This window comes from Eptatretus burgeri, chromosome 12 (assembly GCF_056783735.1).
Source record: "Eptatretus burgeri isolate ZD-2024b chromosome 12, Ebu_testis_v1, whole genome shotgun sequence".
NCBI classification, from domain to species: domain Eukaryota; kingdom Metazoa; phylum Chordata; class Myxini; order Myxiniformes; family Myxinidae; genus Eptatretus; species Eptatretus burgeri.
Window position 1 is genome coordinate 29,437,872 of NC_140972.1, and position 22,500 is coordinate 29,460,371.

General features: G+C 46.0%; 1 pseudogene; it reads left to right on the forward strand.

Moving 5' to 3' along the window:
* The window catches only part of LOC147015342 (translocon-associated protein subunit beta-like), a 115,660-nt pseudogene that overhangs the window by 87,092 nt on the left and 6,068 nt on the right, over positions 1–22,500 (forward strand).

The window sequence follows — 22,500 nt, forward strand, 5'->3', positions numbered from 1 at the left end:
TTTTGAGGGCCGCTTTATCTCCCTCTACAAAGACGTTGAGTGGCTACCGTATTCCCTTGACCTTACTCCTCCAGACTTCTTCTTGTTATGTGGGGGTATCTCAAGGACAGGATCTATGAAACCCTAGGCCTCAGACTCTTGATCAGCTGAAGGAAAACATCCACCGAGAAATCCAGAACATTCCTCAGGAAACGTTTCCCAAAGTGATGGAGAACATGACAACGCGTTTGCAGGCAGTGATCGAACAACGTGGAGCCTACGTCGAACATGTGGTCTAAAAGAAAACGACGATTCTATACCAAAATTTATATTTTGGTGGCATTTTTGACATTGGTACAATAAACTTCAACCTTTCAGCTTTCTATCCAGCTATATATCTTTTTTTTAAATATATGTTATGACCATCCTCTTTGCAGATGGAAAGTTGTATATTTTTTTGGGACACCCTATATATATATATATATATATATATATATATATATATATATATATATATATATATATATATATATATATATATATATATATATATATATATGGGAGGAGAGTGTGGAGGTGGGGGGGGTGGAGAAGAGGGTTATGTGAAATAAAATGGATTTCTTTGCATTGCGAGCACAGTGAGTCTGGAGTAATCATCAAGGCAAAAACATATACCTTTCATGAGAGCTTAAAATCCCTGCTGAAACTATGAAACTGTTTTGAACAGGTGGATGCCTTATGCTTGTTTTTCTTGCCTAATAATGCACTTTTTATCTGCCTTCAGCATTGGTCTTTGAAAATATCATCACTTATAGTGTGAGAAAAGTAATTATATTCATGAATTGTTGATGCTAAACCTTGCATGATAGTTGTGCTTCTTTTTTCTCTCTTGTCTTTTGTTTACACAATTTTACATACTTGTACCATATAGTGCTGCTTTTGAAGTGGAACTTCAAGATGATTCATTCTCTCCTGATGATTTTGGCATTGTCTCTGGAACATTGACAGCCAAATGGGAGAGAATCGCTCTGTTTCCTCCCAATGTGTCATATTATCTTTATTGCATCAAATAGGATGTAATAATCTTGTATTCCAAATGTTTAACTCGTTCACCTGGTATTTACAAGCCACTATTTTTATTTAAATAATGTTACTTTTATGTTGAGAATTGGGCTGAAAGGATAGCTAAAGACAACAGTTTCTACTGGCCTTTGATTTTAATCTTGACCCAGCTATAAAACTGTACGCACAGTGCTTCATATGCAGGGTGATCCATCAATGTGTCCCTTTGATGGACGTTAAGCAGGAGGATCCATCTGTTTACATTAGTTGGTGGACATTAAAGATCCCATGATGTAATTGCAAAGAGTATGTGAGTTATCACTGGCACCCCAAACAAATTACAAATGCCTGTCTAAATTGGCTCCAGTCGAACATCAAGCCCTGATCACTCGGTTTGTGAAAGACCTGGGCTAAAACGTTCCCTGACCAATCCCACAATAAGTAAGGTGCCAATGTTTTTAGCCATTAAAGTAGGAAGAATTTTGATATTGAGAATGATCATAGAAGCTGCTGAGTTTTTCTGATCTGGAATATTCAGCGACAACAGGAAATGCGATTTCACGATGGCAAATTATAGGTAATAGAGTTGTGAAAGAGCTATTGACTGACTGAATTTTCAGCCTCCAACAAAGGCCAAAGGGGTTGGGGTGAGTGGAAGGGTGTGGGGTTGTATCCAAAATGAATAATGGTATAACTGGGCTTTCTATACTAATTTGCCACACGTAATACAAACTAAAATTCCGAGCAACGAGTAACTTTTCCTTCTATTTCATCGCAGTACCAAAACTGGGGACAAAAAATATACAATCTAATTGAAATTCCATTCCTGTCGAATGCATAGCAACTGAAAAATGTCATTTCATACACACAGCTTTCTGTAAAGCTTGACTTGTTACGATTAGGTGGCACTATGCTGCATGATATCATCACTCATGTGTCTGGCTGCCTGGAGGAGGTGAGTCGATCCCCACGATGCTTTGTGCATAATTTAAATTTTCTTTTGATCACTCGCAAGAACGGCTAAGATACCATTAAAATAACGTCTGCAGAACAGTAATTCCAGTTTTTCTTTGTTTTGGGAAATTGGGTGTGTTTAAGCCTATGCAAAAAATACATAATGCTCGAGAATGTGCAAACTCGGTGGTTAAAGTAAATTTGGGATGTTTAATCACCGTGGCGAAACCTTTAACTTGATGAGTGCATATTTAGGTATATTTATTGCATGTTTTTGAACATCATATTTTGAGTCTTTGAACATGAACTTGAAATCAAAATTTTGTCACAGCTACACAGTCTACAAGGCCTTTGTCTGTAGTTCAATGGAGTACTACTCTCCGCTATGGGCTGATGCCCCAGCATCACATCGATGTCTCCTGGGTTCTGTGCAATTTAAGCTCTCGACATTATTGGAATCTCCCATGATGAGACACCAAAACACAAGGTCTGTTGCTGTCCTAATTGTAAGCGGGTGGAAGAGCTATTGACTGACGACCTGAATTTGGAGTACGACTCTATGTCTCTCTGTTTTCTACCGTCTATTCTCCAACATTGCTTCCTCTGTTCTCTCAGTCCTCCGTCGCTCCCCAGCAACTCGAGGATGCACGCGTTCTTGCAGTAACCCTCCTGGTTAAACCTACAAAATCCAGGCTGACTGTGGACAACTCAACTCTTTTATGCCTAACTTCTCCCACCTATGGAAATGCCTTCCAGAGGTTGTTCTGTCTCAATCTTCCCTCCAGGGCTTCAAAATATCGGTGCACCTCTACATTGTGTCATCCCCCATACCGATTAATGATCTTTATTACTCCCTTTAACCCCTGCTGACCCAAACTCCCTTACCTGCTACATCAGTCTTTCCTCCCTTTATCTCTGTATCCCTTGCCGGTTGTGCCCAATTGTTGCCCCCATGACCCCGCTGTCAATTTAACCTTGCTCTTCCATGAGCCTCGCTCTTGTAAGAAAAATAATCATTGTGAGATGTTTCGAATCAAAAAATTGGATGTGTTTATTATTTCAAAAAAAAACAACCCTGCAATTAAAATTAAAGAAAGTCTCCTCCATGAGCCTTGGTAAGGGTTACTCTTACCACATATTCTCTTCTGTAGCTTTGTAAAAACAGGTGGTTAGGTCTAAGCTGCCTACTTACTCTTTTAACTAATTTTATACAAGTGTTACATGTTGCTAATATCAATGGTTGGGACCATTTACCCACAGATGGATAAAATAATGTGAGAGTATTGATTCTGTCAATTTGTCTTGATCTAATCAGGTAAATTTGTCGACTAACAAATGAGTTATTTATTTATTTGTATGCAGCCTGTGGCTTTTTGGCTGCATCATTTTTGTAAGTGCAGCTGTGCTGCTAATGCATTGCCCCTGTTACTAGCACACTCGTACTCATTTTGCCGACCCCGGAAGGATGACAGGCAGCGTCAACCTGACCTGGTGTTAAATGAATGGCTTAACAGGGGCTTGAACTCAAGACCCTTAACCGGTTACGCCAACACTAGGCTTGTTAGAATGAGTAATACAACTATGTAAAAGAAATGAACAAACACAACCACAAGCAATTTTTATGTCAGTATAGTCTCGTTATAATGAACAAATGGTCATTGTACTGGATTGCTGCTACAACAAGATTCCGCACACACCGTTATATCATAATACTAAGGGCATCCCGACGCATTCAGGCCATGCACGTATGTATGACCACATGGCTGGATCTCAATAAATATAAAGAATCTACATTTCACCTCGTATGGTTCAATGAGTAATTTTTTGCTTGACCATAACAATACTGAATTAACTGGCCATAATAGTTTAATTTAATTTCTCCACATTTACACAACAATGCATATCTTGGGCATAACAAGGCGCTGATACTATAGGTTTTTTTTTTGGTGGTATGAGAAATAGATCTACCGGTACTTAATATGAAAGCTAAATGTTAAATGTTTTCTGAAATATTGCGTCCACAAGCCAATTTACTGAGATGGTTGCCATGGCAACAAAATTCAGCCAATCACAGCCATGATCTAATCAGGTTGAGATAATGTCATGAGGAATAGATATCTGCAATGTGAAAGCAAAATGTTCAACGGTTTTTGAAATGTCGCGCACACAAAAGTACATGGACGGATGATCGGTCGGTCGGACGGAGCTCATTTTAATGTCCCCATCTTCGGCTTTGTCGGAGGGACGGGGAACAAAAAGACTTTGTATGAACATCCTTATTTCCCTACTTCTTATTCTCCAATGATGATGATCATTATTTTGCTTTTTCTGCTTGGGGCTGGTTCTCTTTTACTGGTGCTGAATTTATTTTAATGGGAAGGCCTGCCAATAAATACAAGTGTCCTTAAAATAGAAGGGTTAATGAATATTGTTGTGGTTGACGAAATTCACAAACCACCATTCAGGTCCCTTAGGTGAGATATCTCTGTAAGTATATGTGTAGTTAGGCCCAAACCCGTTGTCGAGAGGGAATAAATGTCATTCATGCGGGCTGCGACTCTTCAGGATAGCCGTTTTTCTTTTACTATCTTTATTTTGGACCAGCCGCCATTATTACCACCACCAACCACGTCTCAACAGCCATCACAACAACCACCAACCACAACGCCGCTTCACAATAACAACCACCAACCACAACGCCGCTTCACAACAACAACCACCAACCACAACGCCGCTTCACCACAACCGCCACGACCTTTACCGTCACAACTCGCCACCGTCGCATCGCCACCATTCTCGCGCCACTTGTGGGCGCCGATACTGGACTCGTGTAGGGCGCGCACCGAGCAGCGTGTTCAAAAACATCACGGACTTTCCGCAGAAAACAGATCAAAAACGACTCACGCCCACTTTTGTTCCGTCCAATCGGTGAGCGAGGGGCGATTTGGCCCCGCCTCCAGGGCGTTGGAGGGCGGTCGCTATATGCAAATTCATGGATGAAAAAGCATTCACGCCCACTTTTCCTCGGGCCAATGGGGAGCGAGTTAGAGAGGTGAAGGGTCGGAGGCAGAGGGTCAAGGGTGAAAGAGCGAAGCCATGGGGCTTATAAAAACGGCTGCGTTCGTCAGTCAAGTTGAGTTCAGTTGGAAGTTGAGAGTGTGCGGAGTTCAAGAGAGTCGTCGGTGGAGCTGGAAAGAAGTGGTACTAGTCAGAGTGAAGAGGACGGAGCTGTGGAGGGGTGACGGCGGCGAAGGCGGACGAGGGGGTGCTCGCGTCGGTGCCGGGAGCTGCACAACAGAGAGGCCAGCAACGCGACCGAGGTGGAGGAGGAGACGCTCGCCGCGGGACCCGAGACAGGGTGAAATCCTCCTTCCCCCGAGCATCAGCAACCCCTCCTGTTTCCCCCCCCCCCGCGCTGAGATAGTGCGACAAAGGGGGCCCCTTTCCCACCCCCCTACCAGACACTGTCCGCGAGGCCCGCGGAGTTGAGGCACCACCGCTGCTCTGCGTCTCATCATCAGACGGGTAGGCCCGACACGGTCTCGGCCCCAGGCCCGCCTACCCCCCTCATCCTGGAGGGTGGTTCTCTTTTCTTTTGCTTTGGGAATATGTGTTGTCGGCGCCGTCTGTGAAGTAAAATTGTATAAGTGTTGCCGTGTGCCCGGTAGTCGGATAGATCTGCATTGTTGCATTTGCTTTGTGTGTAATATTGCATTGTCTTCTTCTTTTACATGTGCTTTTGGTGTAATTGTATATGTGTGCTTTCCGTTCATCGCGAAATAAATGTGCTTATTGTTGAACTGTTTTCCTGCTTCGCTTCGTCTTTTCTTTCATTGAATCTCCATCTTGCTTCACGTAAAGGGTTGGTCGTGGGCTAAAACGCCCGATAATTAATCGAACCGTCGAGGCCGACGAATAACACCGCTCGGTTATCCCGATAGTACGGAACGGGTCGCTTAAAGTGGCCGCGGTGTATGACACCTCCCCTCCCCCTCTCCACCAAAACCCCCCAACCCCTGCCGAAACGGCTCACCCAAGCGCACCCGACATGGCCCAGCTATTCACCATGCTGGCAAAAATGTATGCGGAAATGACAGCGAACATGATCAAGCAAATGAACGAAAGATGGATACATACACAAATGAACTGAAAAACGAAATGAAAGGCATGAACGAAAAGATGGATACAAACACGAATGAAATGAAAAACGAAATGAAAGGAATGAACAAGCAAATGAAGGAAGAAACTAAAAAGCTCCGGGGTGAGACGCAGAACATGGGCCGATGCCTGCAGGCGGGCATGAAGGCCGTCAGCAGGGAGCTTAAAATGGCGACTCCATGTGTAGGAACGAACGAGCTGGAAGGCGGTGCAACGGCTGACAGGCCCGCGGTGGAGGCGGGTAAGGAAAAAGTAATTCGGGAGACAAGAGACGAGGTGAAAGTAATTGCGAGGGAGAGAAAAGAACAATTAATACGGAAAGCAAGGATGAGGTACGCGGAGATCGTGAAAGAGCAAGGAGTGAAAAACAGGGAAGGACGGGAGCGACTTAAAGAGAAAGCAAGGTTGACCTACATAAAGATAAGGGAAAGACGCCAGAAAGAAGCGGAGACTAATAGACAGGAGGGGACAACGGAAACTTATAAATGTATAGAGACACGGGAGACAGAAAAAATAGAGGAGAGACTGCATGAATTGGACAAGGTTAGAGACGAACACACACACACACAGAGGTAGTGGAGGACGATGAGGTTGAGCTGGCGGACCGTGCAGGGACCCGGTGCGAGCACCTGGATGGCCTCCTCCAGGAACGAGGGGAGGGAGTATGCCCCCTTGAGGCGAGTCACGACCAGGTGAGTTCGGTCGTGCTTTGCGAGGTTGAGGGGACGGGTGCTGTGGACAGGTGCACGGAGAGCTTGGGGGGTATAGAGGCCCCGGAGACCCTTGTGGGGACACGAATCCACAGTGTGGTTGTCCCTGTGTGTGTGGTGCAAGGGGTCAGTGCGTCCCCGTGTGTGGAAGCGACCCCGTGTGTGAGTGGTGTGGTGGCGATGGTGCCGGAGTACGTGCTTCCCAGCACGCGGAGTGTGGATGAGGCACCGCGGGTGAGTGCCCCCGCGTGTGTGGGTGAGGCACCGTGTGTGAGTGAGGCCGTGTGTGTGGATGAAACGGCCAGTGTGGATGAGGCACCGCGGGTGAGTGCCCCCGCGTGTGAGTGGTGTGGTTTGTGTAAGGGAAATGCCACGTGTGAGTGGTATGGTTTATGCAAGGGAGACCGTGTGTGTGAGAGAGCGGTATGTGAGGGAGATGTCGGTTGGCATGCGGGAGCACGCAGCCGCGTCTCCCGGTGTGAATGTAATGGAATGGAGTGTGAGCGTCGTAACACGCGGGAGTGCGTGTGTGGAATGGCGACGACGGCGACATGTGAAGAAAGAAAGCCGAGTAGCGGCTGTAGTTGTTTCGGGGACCGTGTCGGGTTCACCCCGCAGTGAGCACGAGGTCCGTGCTGTGCAACGCACGAGACCCCCACGTGCTCGCTTGCGAGAGTGAAGTCCCGGTCCGGAAACGCACGCGGTGGATTTGCCGATCCCGCGGACGGACAAAGTTTAGGCAGGATTACGGATTTGGACCGGACGGGTTCTCCACGCGATCGTGTGTGTTAAGCTCCAACGGGCAAAGCACATGTGTTCGCGTGGGGAACCCCTCGAGAAGTGGGGCTTGTTTTTTTTTTATGCGCACGGTGACGTCATGGCTGCACGTGGGGTTGGAATCCGGCAGGAGGGGTATCCCTGCCGGATGGTACCGTCCAAGGAGGGACGAGGTACACGTGCAGCTGCATGACGTCACGGGATAGCGTAGTGGGCACGAGCTGCGAGTGGCCGCGCTGGTGCTGCGCATGAAAAAAAAAAAGCCTCACTTTCGGGTGCACAGGATTCCTGGGCAAGGGGTGGAAGACCCCCTTGAGCTAGGGCACAGGATGGAAACTAGTTAGGGGGAAGGGTTAGCTTAGTTAGACCGACTTCATGGGGCAGGGGTAAGTCCTCATGGAGTCCGTGGAATGGATTAGGTAGAGGGATTTAGATGAGCTTTAGGTTGGGAAATAAAATGAGATGATTTTGAGACAGTGACAGACTTGTGAATATATAGAGGAGACGTGGTTTAGCTACGTAGTGTTAAAAGGAACGTGCTACTAGTTTAAGGGACGACGTGGGAGCACGAGTTAGTTAGGGGAGGTAGTTAGAAGGATGGCAGAATTCAGCGGTGAGTGTGTTGAAGAGTTGGTGAGTGAAGTGGAAGCATGTGCTTGGTGAGTGAGTGAGGCCAGCGGGTCTGTGTGAGTGGAGCGAATGGGGAATGCATGGTGCGATGAGTGATTGGGGGGAGGAGTGACTCCCGCCCAAGGGACCCCGGGGTCAGTATAAAGTAAGTTAGCTGGGTTAGTTAAATTGAAAAATGGAGGTCGTTTTGTTGTTGGTGGGTGTGTAGGCTCGAAACCCATTTGGAGGGGTGCAAGAGCCATGTTGACGGGCTGGGAGCGTGGCTGCGAAAAGTGAGTATCGCTGAGTGGGTACCCCGGGCACCAGGCTAGTCGGCCGTGGTAGGCCAAGGGCCCATGGGGGGCCGGGATAGCGTAGTGGGCACGGGTGCGCCTGCTTGGTGCGGGGGACCCGGGGCACCATTAGCCACGTGGGCAGTGTTGTGGGCGCGGGTGACCCTCGGAAAGGGGCCTGGGAAGCCAGCCTGCCACGTGTGCGTTTCAGGGGAGGTGCCATGGGGGGCACTCCCCGGTGTTAGGGAGCTGGTAGGCTCGGAGGCAGTGTAGTGCCCGGGGGTGCCATCGTCGGAGAATCGGCAGAGGGTCGTGCCTGCCAAAGGGAGCCACGTGTCCCAGCCATGAGACCGTGTGAGGGCACGGAGAGAAAATTGGGGGGCGAGGCCCGAAATTGTGAGGACACCAACACAGGCGACGGGAATCTGGGTTGTTAGAACCAATAGTTTAAGCGAGAGGCGCTTGTTGAAAGCCCCGGGGTAGTTTAACAGTTAAATGGATAGGGTAGATTAGGAAGTGTACCCCTCCGCACCATCCATCCCCTCGCTCTCGTTGTGGGCCGCTGGACCCACTTTGGTTATAGATCGCTGAAGTCTGGGGAGGCCATCCTGAGGCTTCGTTGGGCCTCGACACAGGACGTTAGCTCTCCCTTATTCCCCTCCGGGAAGGGAACGTAGGGGTTGGGAGTAGGCTAGGTGACAGGATAGGTTAGCCGAACAAAGACGATAAAGGGGGTTAGGGGACGATTTATAGTGGGGAAGTAAGAAAAAAAAATAAAATAAGTTGGGGCTAAATTGGGGTTTGACAAATTAAGGGAGTGGGTATGTACAGTGACAGGCAAAGGCGATAGGTGGGAGGGAGACAGGTAGGTAGGTCCGAGCCCGCCTTCCAAGTGGCCAGCACCACCGCACTCCCTCCACCAACCTCCACTGAACGGCAAAGGCTGGCCAGCTTCATCTGCTGGCTGTTTTGCTGCAAGGCCTGTACCGGCCGGATCGCCGGCTGGCTGTTTTTCTTCAAGGCCTGTGCCGGCCAGTTCATCTGCCGGCTGTGTTTGCCTGCAGCGGCCTTCTTCTGCGGGCTGTGTTTGCCTGCTGCCTTTGCCATGCCATGCCCACTGCCCCTGTTCACCATCCCCGTTCAATTTTTGCTTTGCCCCCCCCTGTTCATTGCCATGTGCGCCAGGATCAAGGCAACAGTTTGCAAGCTGCGAGAACTGCCCTGTTGGCAGCTACAACACGGGCCTGCAGTGGCGGCCTGTGCACCGTGTTTGTGTCCATCCATCCATCCGTTGTGCTCATTGCGTGTGCCACTTGAGCTGGCACTGAGACTGCGTTGGTGCAGCCCATGCACCGTTGTGGTTCACTGCGTTCAGTTCAAACCATTCATGCATCCATTCGTTGTGTTCATTGCGTGTGCCACTTGAGCTGGCACGGAGACTACGTTTGTGCAGCCCATGCACCGTTGTGGATCACTGCGTTCAGTTCAAAAGGGAAGGCCTTGGACTGCGTGTGAGCAGCCGGCCACGTTCCCCGTCACCTGCATTGTTTGAGCCAGAGACTGCATGCGAGCAGCCTGGCTCCCTGCTAACTGCTTTCTTTTTGCAGAGTTCAGTGATCCTGGGCCATGGTTTAGTGTAAAATTTGTAAGTTAAGGTTAAGATGTACTGTAAATATGAGTGCGCCCCCGGCATGTCTGTCTTAGCGCCGGCAATTTTATTTAAGTCGTCCGTGTGAGTGAGTTTGTTTAGGTAGTTACTCAGCCCTTAGGTTATTTATTTTGGGGACACGAATACCATGAATGTCGCACTCAGGGATCCGTAGGTAAAATGTACTAGGGGAAAACTACACATGATGGCACACGAAAATTTGACGACTCGGGACGAGTCTGTAAAAAGGGGAGGGGGTAGTGTTGTGGTTGACGAAATTCACAAACCACCATTCAGGTCCCTTAGGTGAGATATCTCTGTAAGTATATGTGTAGTTAGGCCCAAACCCGTTGTCTAGAGGGAATAAATGTCATTCATGCGGGCTGCGACTCTTCAGGTTAGCCGTTTTTCTTTTACTATCTTTATTTTGGACCAGCCGCCTTTATTACCACCACCAACCACGTCTCAACAGCCATCACAACAACCACCAACCACAACGCCGCTTCACAATAACAACCACCAACCATAACGCCGCTTCACAACAACAACAACCACCAACCACAACGCCGCTTCACCACAACCGCCACGACCTTTACCGTCACAACTCGCCACCGTCGCATCGCCACCATTCTCGCGCCACTTGTGGGCGCCGATACTGGACTCGTGTAGGGCGCGCACCGAGCAGCGTGTTCAAAAACATCACGGACTTTCCGCAGAAAACGGATCAAAAACGACTCACGCCCACTTTTGTTCCGTCCAATCGGTGAGCGAGGGGCGATTTGGCCCCGCCTCCAGGGCGTTGGAGGGCGGTCGCTATATGCAAATTCATGGATCAAAAAGCATTCACGCCCACTTTTCCTCGGGCCAATGGGGAGCGAGTTAGAGAGGTGAAGGGTCGGAGGCAGAGGGTCAAGGGTGAAAGAGCGAAGCCACGGGGCTTATAAAAACGGCTGCGTTCGTCAGTCAAGTTGAGTTCAGTTGGAAGTTGAGAGTGTGCGGAGTTCAAGAGAGTCGTCGGTGGAGCTGGAAAGAAGTGGTACTAGTCAGAGTGAAGAGGACGGAGCTGTGGAGGGGTGACGGCGGCGAAGGCGGACGAGGGGGTGCTCGCGTCGGTGCCGGGAGCTGCACAACAGAGAGGCCAGCAACGCGACCGAGGTGGAGGAGGAGACGCTCGCCGCGGGACCCGAGACAGGGTGAAATCCTCCTTCCCCCGAGCATCAGCAACCCCCTCCTGTTTTCCCCCCGCGCTGAGATAGTGCGACAAAGGGGGCCCCTTTCCCACCCCCCTACCAGACACTGTCCGCGAGGCCCGCGGAGTTGAGGCACCACCGCCGCTCTGCGTCTCATCATCAGACGGGTAGGCCCGACACGGTCTCGGCCCCAGGCCCGCCTACCCCCCTCATCCTGGAGGGTGGTTCTCTTTTCTTTTGCTTTGGGAATATGTGTTGTCGGCGCCGTCTGTGAAGTAAAATTGTATAAGTGTTGCCGTGTGCCCGGTAGTCGGATAGATCTGCATTGTTGCATTTGCTTTGTGTGTAATATTGCATTGTCTTCTTCTTTTACATGTGCTTTTGGTGGAATTGTATATGTGTGCTTTCCGTTCATCGCGAAATAAATGTGCTTATTGTTGAACTGTTTTCCCGCTTCGCTTCGTCTTTTCTTTCATTGAATCTCCATCTTGCTTCACGTAAAGGGTTGGTCGTGGGCTAAAACGCCCGATAATTAATCGAACCGTCGAGGCCGACGAATAACACCGCTCGGTTATCCCGATAGTACGGAACGGGTCGCTTAAAGTGGCCCGTGTCCGAAGTCGACCTGCGGCGAGGTGCGATCGCCCGGTCTACCCTCCGTGTGGGTACTTAGGTCGGTCGAATTTGGCGAGCAACCCTATCCCACGCGGGGGCCGATTGGCACGATCGTGGTGAGACCGAAAGGTCCACCCGTGACTGGTTCCCGGCGTTAGTCCGAGAGGGTCACGACTGGATTGTCCGTCCGGTGGGCGACGTGCCGCGATTCGAGTTACGTGGCCGTCCGCACGCCGGCGGGCGCGAATCCGCAACAATATATTGCATCATTTTGCTCTCCACAGCTTGTTGAGCCCAGGGATACATACTGCCAGTAATTTTCCAACATCATTCCCAAGGAGTGAGATGCACTTGTCCCATCTCAATATCAGTTTCCTCATGCCTGCAGCTTAGAACTCTTTATCATTGTGGCGAGCCACACTCGTACAGCCTCATTCACATCCTCATGTTTGAAGTGTTTGCCACGTAGGGTCTCGTACAGGAACTCAAACAGGTGCCAATTTGATTGAACAAGATCTGGGGCTGTAGGGCAGGTGTGGAACAACTCCCCATCTACGTTTAGTGATAGTGCCTCCTGCCATGTGGGTGGTGTGAGGCCTGGAATTGTGCTGTTGTATAAGCACACCCTTGGACAGGAGATCGGAATAACATCTGCAAATCTAATTTCACAATTGTGGGAGATGGTCGCAGTATTGTCTAGTGGATGGCAGTTCTCTCTCTCTCTCTCTCTCTCTCTCTCTCTCTCTCTCTCTCTCTCTCTCTCTCTCTCTCTCTCTCTCTCTCTCTCTCTCTCTCTCTCTCTCTCTCTCTCTCTCTCTCTCTCTCTCTCTCTCTCTCTCTCTCTCTCTCTCTCTCTCTCTCTCTCTCTCTCTCTCTCTCTCTCTCTCTCTCTCTCTCTCTCTCTCTCTCTCTCTCTCTCTCTCTCTCTCTCTCTCTCTCTCTCTCTCTCTCTCTCTCTCTCTCTCTCTCTCTCTCTCTCTCTCTCTCTCTCTCTCTCTCTCTCTCTCTCCCTCTCTCTCTCTCTCTCTCTCCCTCTCTCCCTCTCTCTCGCTCTCTCGCTCTCTCCCGCTCTCTCGCTCTCTCTCTCTCTCTCTCTCTCTCTCTCTCTCTCTCTCTCTCTCTCTCTCTCTCTCTGTGTGTGTGTGTGTGTCTGTCTGTCTGTCTGTGTGTGTGTGTGTGTGTCTGCTGGGTTGCATCATTGGTTGGGACGTGGCTATGCTGCTGTTGCAGTGTCTCCCTTACCAGTACACTGGTGCTCATTTTGCCGACCTTGGAAGGATGACAGGCTGAGTCAACCTCCTGGTGTATTTATTTCAGTGGCCAACGGGGCTTGAACTCAGGACCCTAAGATCCCAAGCCACCACCCTAACCACTAAGCCAACACCAGGCTACGGCAGCCTCTGAACAGAGCACAACGTCTCCCAATGGCTACCGCCACATGCCAGTCCTATCGCTCAACAATGGCCGAACTAAAACTTTTCTGCACAGGTCTGCATCGAGCAATTGCCACAAGCATGTGAACCGGTGGGGTTGTTCCCATGCTGTTTATCAAACAAAGTTCAGTAATTAAACTCTCCATGGACCCCAAATGAACCCCATTGTTTGCGCGACAAAATGGCGCAACAAGTGGTGCACTGTTCCTTAAGAGATGATTAATTTATTGCAAAAGGACCCCATATGTACAATAATTTACACAATAGAAAAAGCTATCTCCCCTCAGTGCTGCACACAACCGTTCACAATACCTGAGTCGGTCAGTGTTTAAAGGATATGCCAGCCAGAGATGGACTTGTGAGTTTGTGATGACAACAGAACACATAAGCAAGTGGGAGAATATGACTGCAGGCAAAGGTAGCAGGTGGGATAGGAATATGACCGCAGGAGAGAAACGGACCACCAGAGTGAAATGGCCACCTCCGTCTCCTTCCTTCCTTCTCGCCCAAACAGCCACAGCGGAGGGGCTTTTACAAACTTCTGCCTCATGCTTTGATAGACAGCTACTGGGAGGAGACTTCCCTCCATGAACTGGTAGGGGGAAATATGAGATGTTACCACTTCCCTACCCCACCCCCCTCCCCCCACAGGTCTTCACATGATATAGGGGTGCCAAACAAATTACAGAATGGAAACATGCATTTCATTCCATCGCTAGAATGAAAAGTGGTGCAATCCATTTACTCATCATCATATCATCATCACCACCACATCAGCCTGTGGAGTTCCACTGTAGGACACTGGGCTTCCCCAGATTACACTATCCTTCCTTATCCTCTGCTGACTGTCTCCATATTATTTCCGCCTGGTTCTCAATCTCGTCTCTCCATACCTTGAGTGGTTTGCCTCTGTTTCTATATCCAGTTTGTGGACTCCATTTGGTTGTTGCCATTGACCACCGCAGGTGTTTGTGCAATGTTTCCTACCCACTGCCATTTGTTATTCCTTTCTCTTTCTATCACATCAATCACCTTTATCTTTCCACTTACCCATCCATTCCTTTTTCAACATCCTATTTTCATGCTTCTGAGGCACGCTGGGATGTTATCAGCTTCTGAACCATGTTTGTCGTCAAAGGCTATGTTTTGGACCAATAAATAATGACCAGTAGGATACATTGGCCACGTGGTTTTCATACATAGGGGAATTGTATACTTCCTACGAGTGTGTATAGCTTTTTCAAATGCTCTCCATCCAAACTGGATTCTTCATTTAATTTCTCGAAGTAAGTTGTGATGGGGTTGTATTCTTTATCCTCGACAAATAATATTATAATATATTCCATAATATTAACATACCTTTAAATATAGTCATCATATTTGGTAATATCTTGTCTTGCATCTGATTTAAAAAAACAAAAAAAAACCTCATTTAAAGGTCATCTTTGTATAATATATACTATATTGCTTAATCATGTACCCCCAACTATGATATATAAATATTTCTGTGTACAATGAGACACCTGATGTGGTTTAATTCATCAAGTATACAACGGTGAAGTTGCATATTGTGCATTGTTTTTGGTTTGTTTTCTCAATGGCAGAGTGTTCAAATTCAGATGAGTGTGATGTCCCTTAACACTTGCTTCATAAAGTTTATCAATGTTAGATCCAACCTTCAACTCAAGCCTGCCCTTTACGAGGGATTTCTCCAAACATCGAACAGTTGCATCACCACATCCTTCATGATATGAAATATAACGTTTCTCCTAGGAAGGTATCACAATGAAATTGAACCAATTTTTTTTTCTATCACATGCAATATAAAGAAATTAAGGGACATTATTTACGTTGCACAAATTACAAGGACATTGGTATAAAATGGACAAAACTAGAAGGCCACTCGGTGGAGAGCATACCTCCACTCGGCTAATTGGTTTACGTTTTCTATACTACTGATAGGCTGGATCTGGATTCGGACCTGAATTAAAATTTCAGCAGCTTGTTCTTGTCACCTCACCAACTCATCCACCAAGTTTTGTTTGAATTCGTCCATAACTTTTTGAGATATTGTTTTCCGAGAGTGATGCGCTTGGGATCCTCGGATCCTGAGTTCAAATCCTGCTTGGCTGTTGAATTAATACCAGGTGGGGTTGACTCAGCCTGTCATTCTTCTGAGGTCGGCAAAATGAGTGCCAGCTTGCTGGTATCCTGTGTCGGAGTGGTGACCTGTCCAGGATTGTGCCCAATAGCCAAGGAGACTGCTGAGGCAGCACCAACGCTCTGCACAGAATATGCCTCCAAGGGTTTGATGGATGGATATGTTGTTTTCGCCTAATCAATCAATGGTGAAGAATCACTTAAAGATTCTCGGATCCGGGTCTGGATTTGGAACTTCACCAAAATCGAATCAATTCTTCCTTGTTACATACCCAACCTACCATCAAGTTTCGTCCAAATCCGTAAAAAAATCAAACTTTTTTGTAAATCATGCCATACAGTATGTCGTTTTTGGCCCTATCTCTCAACGGTGAAAAATCACTTAAATAATTCTCAGAACCAGATCTGGACCCAAATCTAATCATTTCGTCGGTGTCACATACTCAAGCTGCGCACAAAATTTCGTCCGAATCCATCCACAACTTTTTTGAGATATTTGTTCACAAACAAACACAGACAGACAGTGGTGAAAACATAACCTCAATCCACCTTCAGTGGTGGAGGTAAAAAAAATACCCAGCACATGGGGTTTTAACGTAATGTCAGCATCACGAAGTATGTGCACAGATTGAAATGTCAACCTGTCAGGATTGAAACCCCAAAAAACTTCAAGGTATCTTAATTGTGATTTGATTATATATTTTTGGCATAATCTTCAATAATTCATAATGACCACTTCAAAATGAGCTCCCTCCAACTGAGAGAACAAACGACTATTATGAATGATGCATTCATACTTCGTCAATATAATGAGTTCACCAACTACCGGTATTTAAAAGTGAATGAAATTAACATGTACTGTACTGTAGGAGATGTTGCAGCACCTGATAAGCTTTTTATTATGTGTCGGTACAGGTTCGAGTAGTGTGACTGTTGTCGTGTCTGAGTAGATGAATTGATTGGCAGACAATTGAAGGAAAGTCCAAAAGTTTTCCCCCAGACTATGAAGCAAAACTTTGTCGAGATGTTAGTTTTGTGTTCTGTAGTTTCCAGCCAGTGTCATATGTTCTTCGTTCCAGCAGTGGGTGAGTTTCCTGATGTCAGTTTTGTTTTTGGCTCTGAAAAGTTTTCCCCTGATTCCCCATCAGACCAACAGCTTCTCCCTACACCCTGAAAATTTAACTTCCCCTTCGATATTGAAGGCAATTGGAGAAAAATATCAACAGCTCAACATTGGAATATCAGTTCAGATATTTGAAGCTTTGAACCGAAGCAATATGTTCAACTGAATGTCTGTTTACTCATTATTTATTTGTTTGTTCAGTTGTGTCGGGTCAGAGTAATGTTTAATTATTATTATTATTATTATTATTTAATTGTGTGATTAGTCACGAAGATGTGTGATCATTCTCGGCCCGAGATGCCAGCTTTTGCAATGCATTTGTCACTGAAATGGAGTTGAAAACAATGATATCTGTCTGGATGTGGGACTTTGAATAGAGAGTTGTGACGATGAAATATTGATGATGACCATGTGTGACTGTGCAGTATATTTTCCCCATCATACACTGGATTTTGTTTTGCATTGTCAGGCATAACTTGTTATCCTGCTGCTGTCGATTTGCAGCTGGGATTGACAAGCTCACCTGGACAAAATGTTATTCTGGGACACATGGATTATTATCAAAGAAAATTCTCCACTCAATATGTAAGAATTTTCAGTTTCTTGACATTAAAACGGTTTGGTAACTATTTCTCATCGTTTAATTTGCCCGATTTGTACTTTTAGCTCATCGATATGCATTACTTGTACAATCTCAACACTAATGCATTCATTCTACCTCGTTTGTTTGTTACTTACGAAATCTAAAGATTCCGTAAGTATATTGATGACTTCCGTCCTCTGTTTGTGTGTTTGTTACTTACGAAATCTTTAGATTTCGTAAGTATATTGATGACTTCCGTTTGTTTGTTTGTTTGTTTGTTTGTTTGTAGGCACGATAAGTCGAGAACAGAAGAAGCTACCAATGTCAAATTACACCACGTGATTCAGGAGGGTGATGGCTAGTGCTGATTAGATTTTGGTCAAAATCGGTCAAAGGTCAAGGTCACAGTGAGGTCAAACATCCAAAAAATGATAACTCGAGAACGGAAGAAGCTACCAATGTCAAATTACACCACATGATTCAGGAGGTGATGGCTCGCGCTGATTAGATTTTGGTCAAAATCGGTCAAAGGTCAAGGTCACAGTGAGGTCAAACATCCAAAAAATGATAACTCGAGAACAGAAGAAGCTACCAATGTCAAATTACACCACATGATTCAGGAGGTGATGGCTCGCGCTGATTAGATTTTGGTCAAAATCGGTCAAAGGTCAAGGTCACAGTGAGGTCAAACATCCAAAAAATGATAACTCGAGAACGGAAGAAGCTACCAATGTCAAATTACACCACGTGATTCAGGAGGTGATGGCTAGAGCTGATTAGATTTTGGTCAAAATCGGTCAAAGGTCAAGGTCACAGTGAGGTCAAACATCCAAAACATTCGATTTTTGATGGTTTGGTACAGAATCATCGTAGAAACTTCTGGTTTGCGTCGCTACCTTCTCCAGAGACAGCTTTTATTAGACAAGGTCAGAGGTCAAGTTGACGATTTCGTAAGTACCAGTCTATGACTGCTTGTTTGTTTGTTTGTAGGCACGATAACTCGAGAACGGAAGAAGCTACCAATGTCAAATTACACCATGTGGTTCAAGAGGGTGATGGCTAGTGCTGATTAGATTTTGGTCAAAATCGGTCAAGGGTCAAGGTCACAGTGAGGTCAAACATAATTCCGTAAATTCATGTGGAGAAATGGAGTATTTTTGCTTCGCTCGACGTTACGAGTTTGTTTTAACTTCGATTTTAATTTTGTCTTCGGTTTTTGTGATCGCTTAGGACGCTTAAAACTCGGTTGTCGAAATTCTGGTAAAAATCGGATGTTTTGGAGACGTTTTAAGATTGTATAAAAAATATTTCACTCGACGCGTCACGGTTTGTCCCATGATGGAGTCGCTCGAGCAGACGCGTTGTTGAGTCACGTAATGGTTTTCCGTGTGCGCGCTTACAGTGTTTTCGATAAATATGATGTTTAAAAGTCATTTTTTTTATCCCAATAAAGGTTATCGTTGCATGCCTGACTCTCTGAGCCGTCGGATTATGTAAAGATTGTTGGTGGATGTCCGAATATTACGGTTTTGTGACTTTGATAAAATAATATAAAATAATTGCGTGGAGAAATGGAGATTTTTGCTTCGGTCGACATTACGATTTTTGATGGTTTGGTACAGAATGATCGTAGAAACTTCTGGTTTGCGTCGCTACCTTCTTGAGAGACAGCTTTTATTAGACAAGGTCAGAGGTCAAGTTGACGATTTCGTAAGTACCACTCTATGACTGCTTGTTTGTTTGTTTATCGAAGTTGTTTTCCACCATGATTGTTCTATCATATGCTCCATGTCACCTTGTAAATCTTGTGCTCCATGTTCAAGTCATGTGGAGAAGTAATGGAGCTTCCAGGCCTGTTTCAGGGCTATCTACTGAACATATTACAAGCACAAGGTGTTGGGGGGGGAGGGGTGGTGATTAAGTGGGGGAAAAAAGGAAGATCAAAGTAGTTTGAATAGAGCAGGTTGAAAAGTTAGGAAGGAGATTAGTTAGATGTTAGATTTTGGAGAACTGAGAAAAGGGAAATGTTTCGGGAATATGGACGGACTTTGAAAAGTTCCAACATTTTGACTTGCGTAATATGCAGATCTCTCCTCCATGCTGTTTTAAGTGAAGACGGTCATTTATCAGTGCAAGTATCTCATATAATGCAGGATTTATATTCCAAAGGATGTCGGTTCCAATCTGACTGAAAGAATGAGCCTTAAATATTTCCATTCAAAGCATCTGAAAACCAAACTAATTTCAAAGGATCGAATGAGCATGCCATTATCAGTGTTATAAAAACAAAAAAACAACTTAACTAACCACTGTTGTGCTTTAGCTGCCCAATGTCCCAAAACGGGGACAGGAGGGACTAATTAAGTAACTAATGCACTTTCAGAAGGAGGAATTATTGTCCAACCGCACTCCGTTTGGCCAAATGGTGGAACCAGCCAACATTTCATGGTTGCTTTTACTGTCCTCGTGAAATATTTCAGCAAATCACTCTTTTATACAATCTGCTCAGTGACTACAAACATCTTTGTAATGAGCCAGGCATAGACCATGACAAAACCATTTCAAATGATCCTTGCAAATTCCTCCTTTCCAACAGATGCAGACTTGTGACTGTGCAGTGAAAAATGACCCATTATACTATCAAGCAGAAACATGACATCCATGATAAATGAAACTGACAGCGAAAATAATGTCCTGTCTCAGTGACGTGGTCTGCCCACCAGAGATGAGGCGAGGTATACTGTAACATGACTGGGTCTGCATGGACCATGTCCTCACCAGGCATTTTTGCAATTAAAAAAACAAACCGAGCAGTCTGATTGGTTGAATTTGAATGGGACTTGATTCACGCCCTCCCCTTCATCCCATAGTTCTTGTCTTGACCAATAGCTTCTCCCTGCACCGGTTGGACTTTTAAGGGGCCAAGATCACAGAATAAGAAGGCAGGATCATGCACTTTCTAAATAATTTAATAATAATCATAAAACATGCTTTAGCTCAATAAATCAACACACACACACACACACACACACACACACACACACACACACACACACACACACACACACACACACACACACACACACACACACACACACACACACACACACACACACACCAAGAGTGGTGGAACCTCAACACAGCATAGACAAAAAGCAGGTGCACGGAATTATCGATGGAATTTAACAGCTAACACCCCCTATGTCCATGGGTCTTTTCACAACCAATTGAGGATGTAGGAAGGCAGAAAAGCAAATTAATAAATCGAAAGCACAAGGGGAGAGAATAATAAATAATAGAAACGCCGTCCTGGAGGGAAAATTGCCACCACCTCGTGCGTCCGCCCAGGTCTGGAGGACAACACATGTATCTTGTGGAGGTCAAGTTTGGGAGCTCTCAGGGCCACTCTCTTGACACTGCCACCGGGCCTGACTGCAACTCCTCGGAGGCTTCGATGTCAACTAACAACACTCCAATTCTCCAACCTTTGACTCCATTCCACAAATTCCAAAACTACTGGCTTCAGCACCCCCAACTCTTGCCTCAAAGGGTGAGTTGAGGCACATCTTGGCAAGCCAAATGCCTCGTACACCAAAATTCTCAGTTTCGCAATCATCTGAATCCTCTGAGGTGATACTTCACCCCCAGGGCAATGTGTAATAAAAAATAAAACTTGAGCAAAGTCAATGGCATGCTATCGCAAATCGTCACGCTTCTCACCGAAAGAAAAGTTAAAAGATGGCAAAAAGTTCCACCAAGAATGACCCAAGTATCAAATTTTGAGTTTAAAAAAAAATCTTCTGTTTTTTTTCCCCTGTGACCCCAAGTCCCCACCCCCTGGGGCATGAACCGGGGGTCAAATAAAAATAAAAATCGTTACATACTGTATTTCATGCAGCTCTCAATGTTGATTGCGTATGCAAAGTTTCATTGAAAAAATGTTGAAAAAAATGTCCCCATTATTGCATTTTTTGGAATTTGACCTTTTGAGCCTTTTTTTTTGGATTTAAGGCACGAAGACCATCTTTTGGACACTGGCTTTGAATTGGGCTTGTCAGATCACTGGTGATTCTGGTGGGGCAAATGCGTCCAGTGCTACCGTGGTCCATCCAAGACCCGATGGCATTACAATACCATAGGGAATGACCACTGCATCTTCTGATTCTGATGTGCCAAAGTGTTACAGAGCGTCGGTGCTGCCGAAGCAGTTTATTGACAAGGGTCATGCTAGTTGTTTTGCCATCCCTCTCCCAGCAGCAGTAGCAATAGTGCAGGAACTTGGAATTTTTAAGGGTGCCGGATACCGCTTGCCTACTTTTCACGGAGGACACCGTGGATCTTTAATGTGCACCAACCAATGCCAGCAGGTGGGACACCCAGTTTAACATCCATCCAAAGGACGGCACACACATTGATGAATAACTCTGCCTGTGAAACACCGGTTCGACAGTCTATAGCTGAGATGAGATTATAACCCAGGCTAGACAGCTTAGAGGCGAGTGAGCGTACCTCTAGGTCATCCTGCGAGCCTGATTACGGCGTAGTCCTTGTTAATTAGATGATCTCATAAATATCCTGCATCAGGTGGCATACATAGCATGCACACTGCCATCATGACATTTTGAAGTTTTACCCTCAATTATGAGCTGTGATTCCTGAATCGCAGTTTGTACATTTCGATACAGTGAGGATAAATTATAATCTGGATGGTCCCATGTGGAGATCAAGGGACAGTCCTGGCTCTTTTCCAACTGCAAACAGGTTGACGTCCTCAATGTACGAGTATTCCAGCACTTCTCATCTGATCTTGTACCCTCTTCCCTTTATCATTTGGTCCTTCCAAACACTTGCATATTGCAATAATTTATACTCGAGCACCATGTTAACCCTCAAGTCTAGGCTTGTAACTCATAAAATCACCTCTCAGTGTCTGTTGCACCCTTGTCGTATTTCCAGTCCATCTAAATTCTAAACAATCTGATGTCAACCTGTATAGCTATATTAAACCTTTGTTTAAAACTCATGAGCTTTGTTTATTGATTTGTCCCAAGTCTGCCTAAAGAGATAATCAGTCATCCTATTTTCTGTATTGTTAACTTTCTACAATTTTCAGGTTACCTTTTCATGAGCCTCTATCTGTTTTTGGGGTAGGAGAGGGAACAGGGGTTGGGGGGGGGGGCTTTATTTCCAATGTCCTATTATCTGG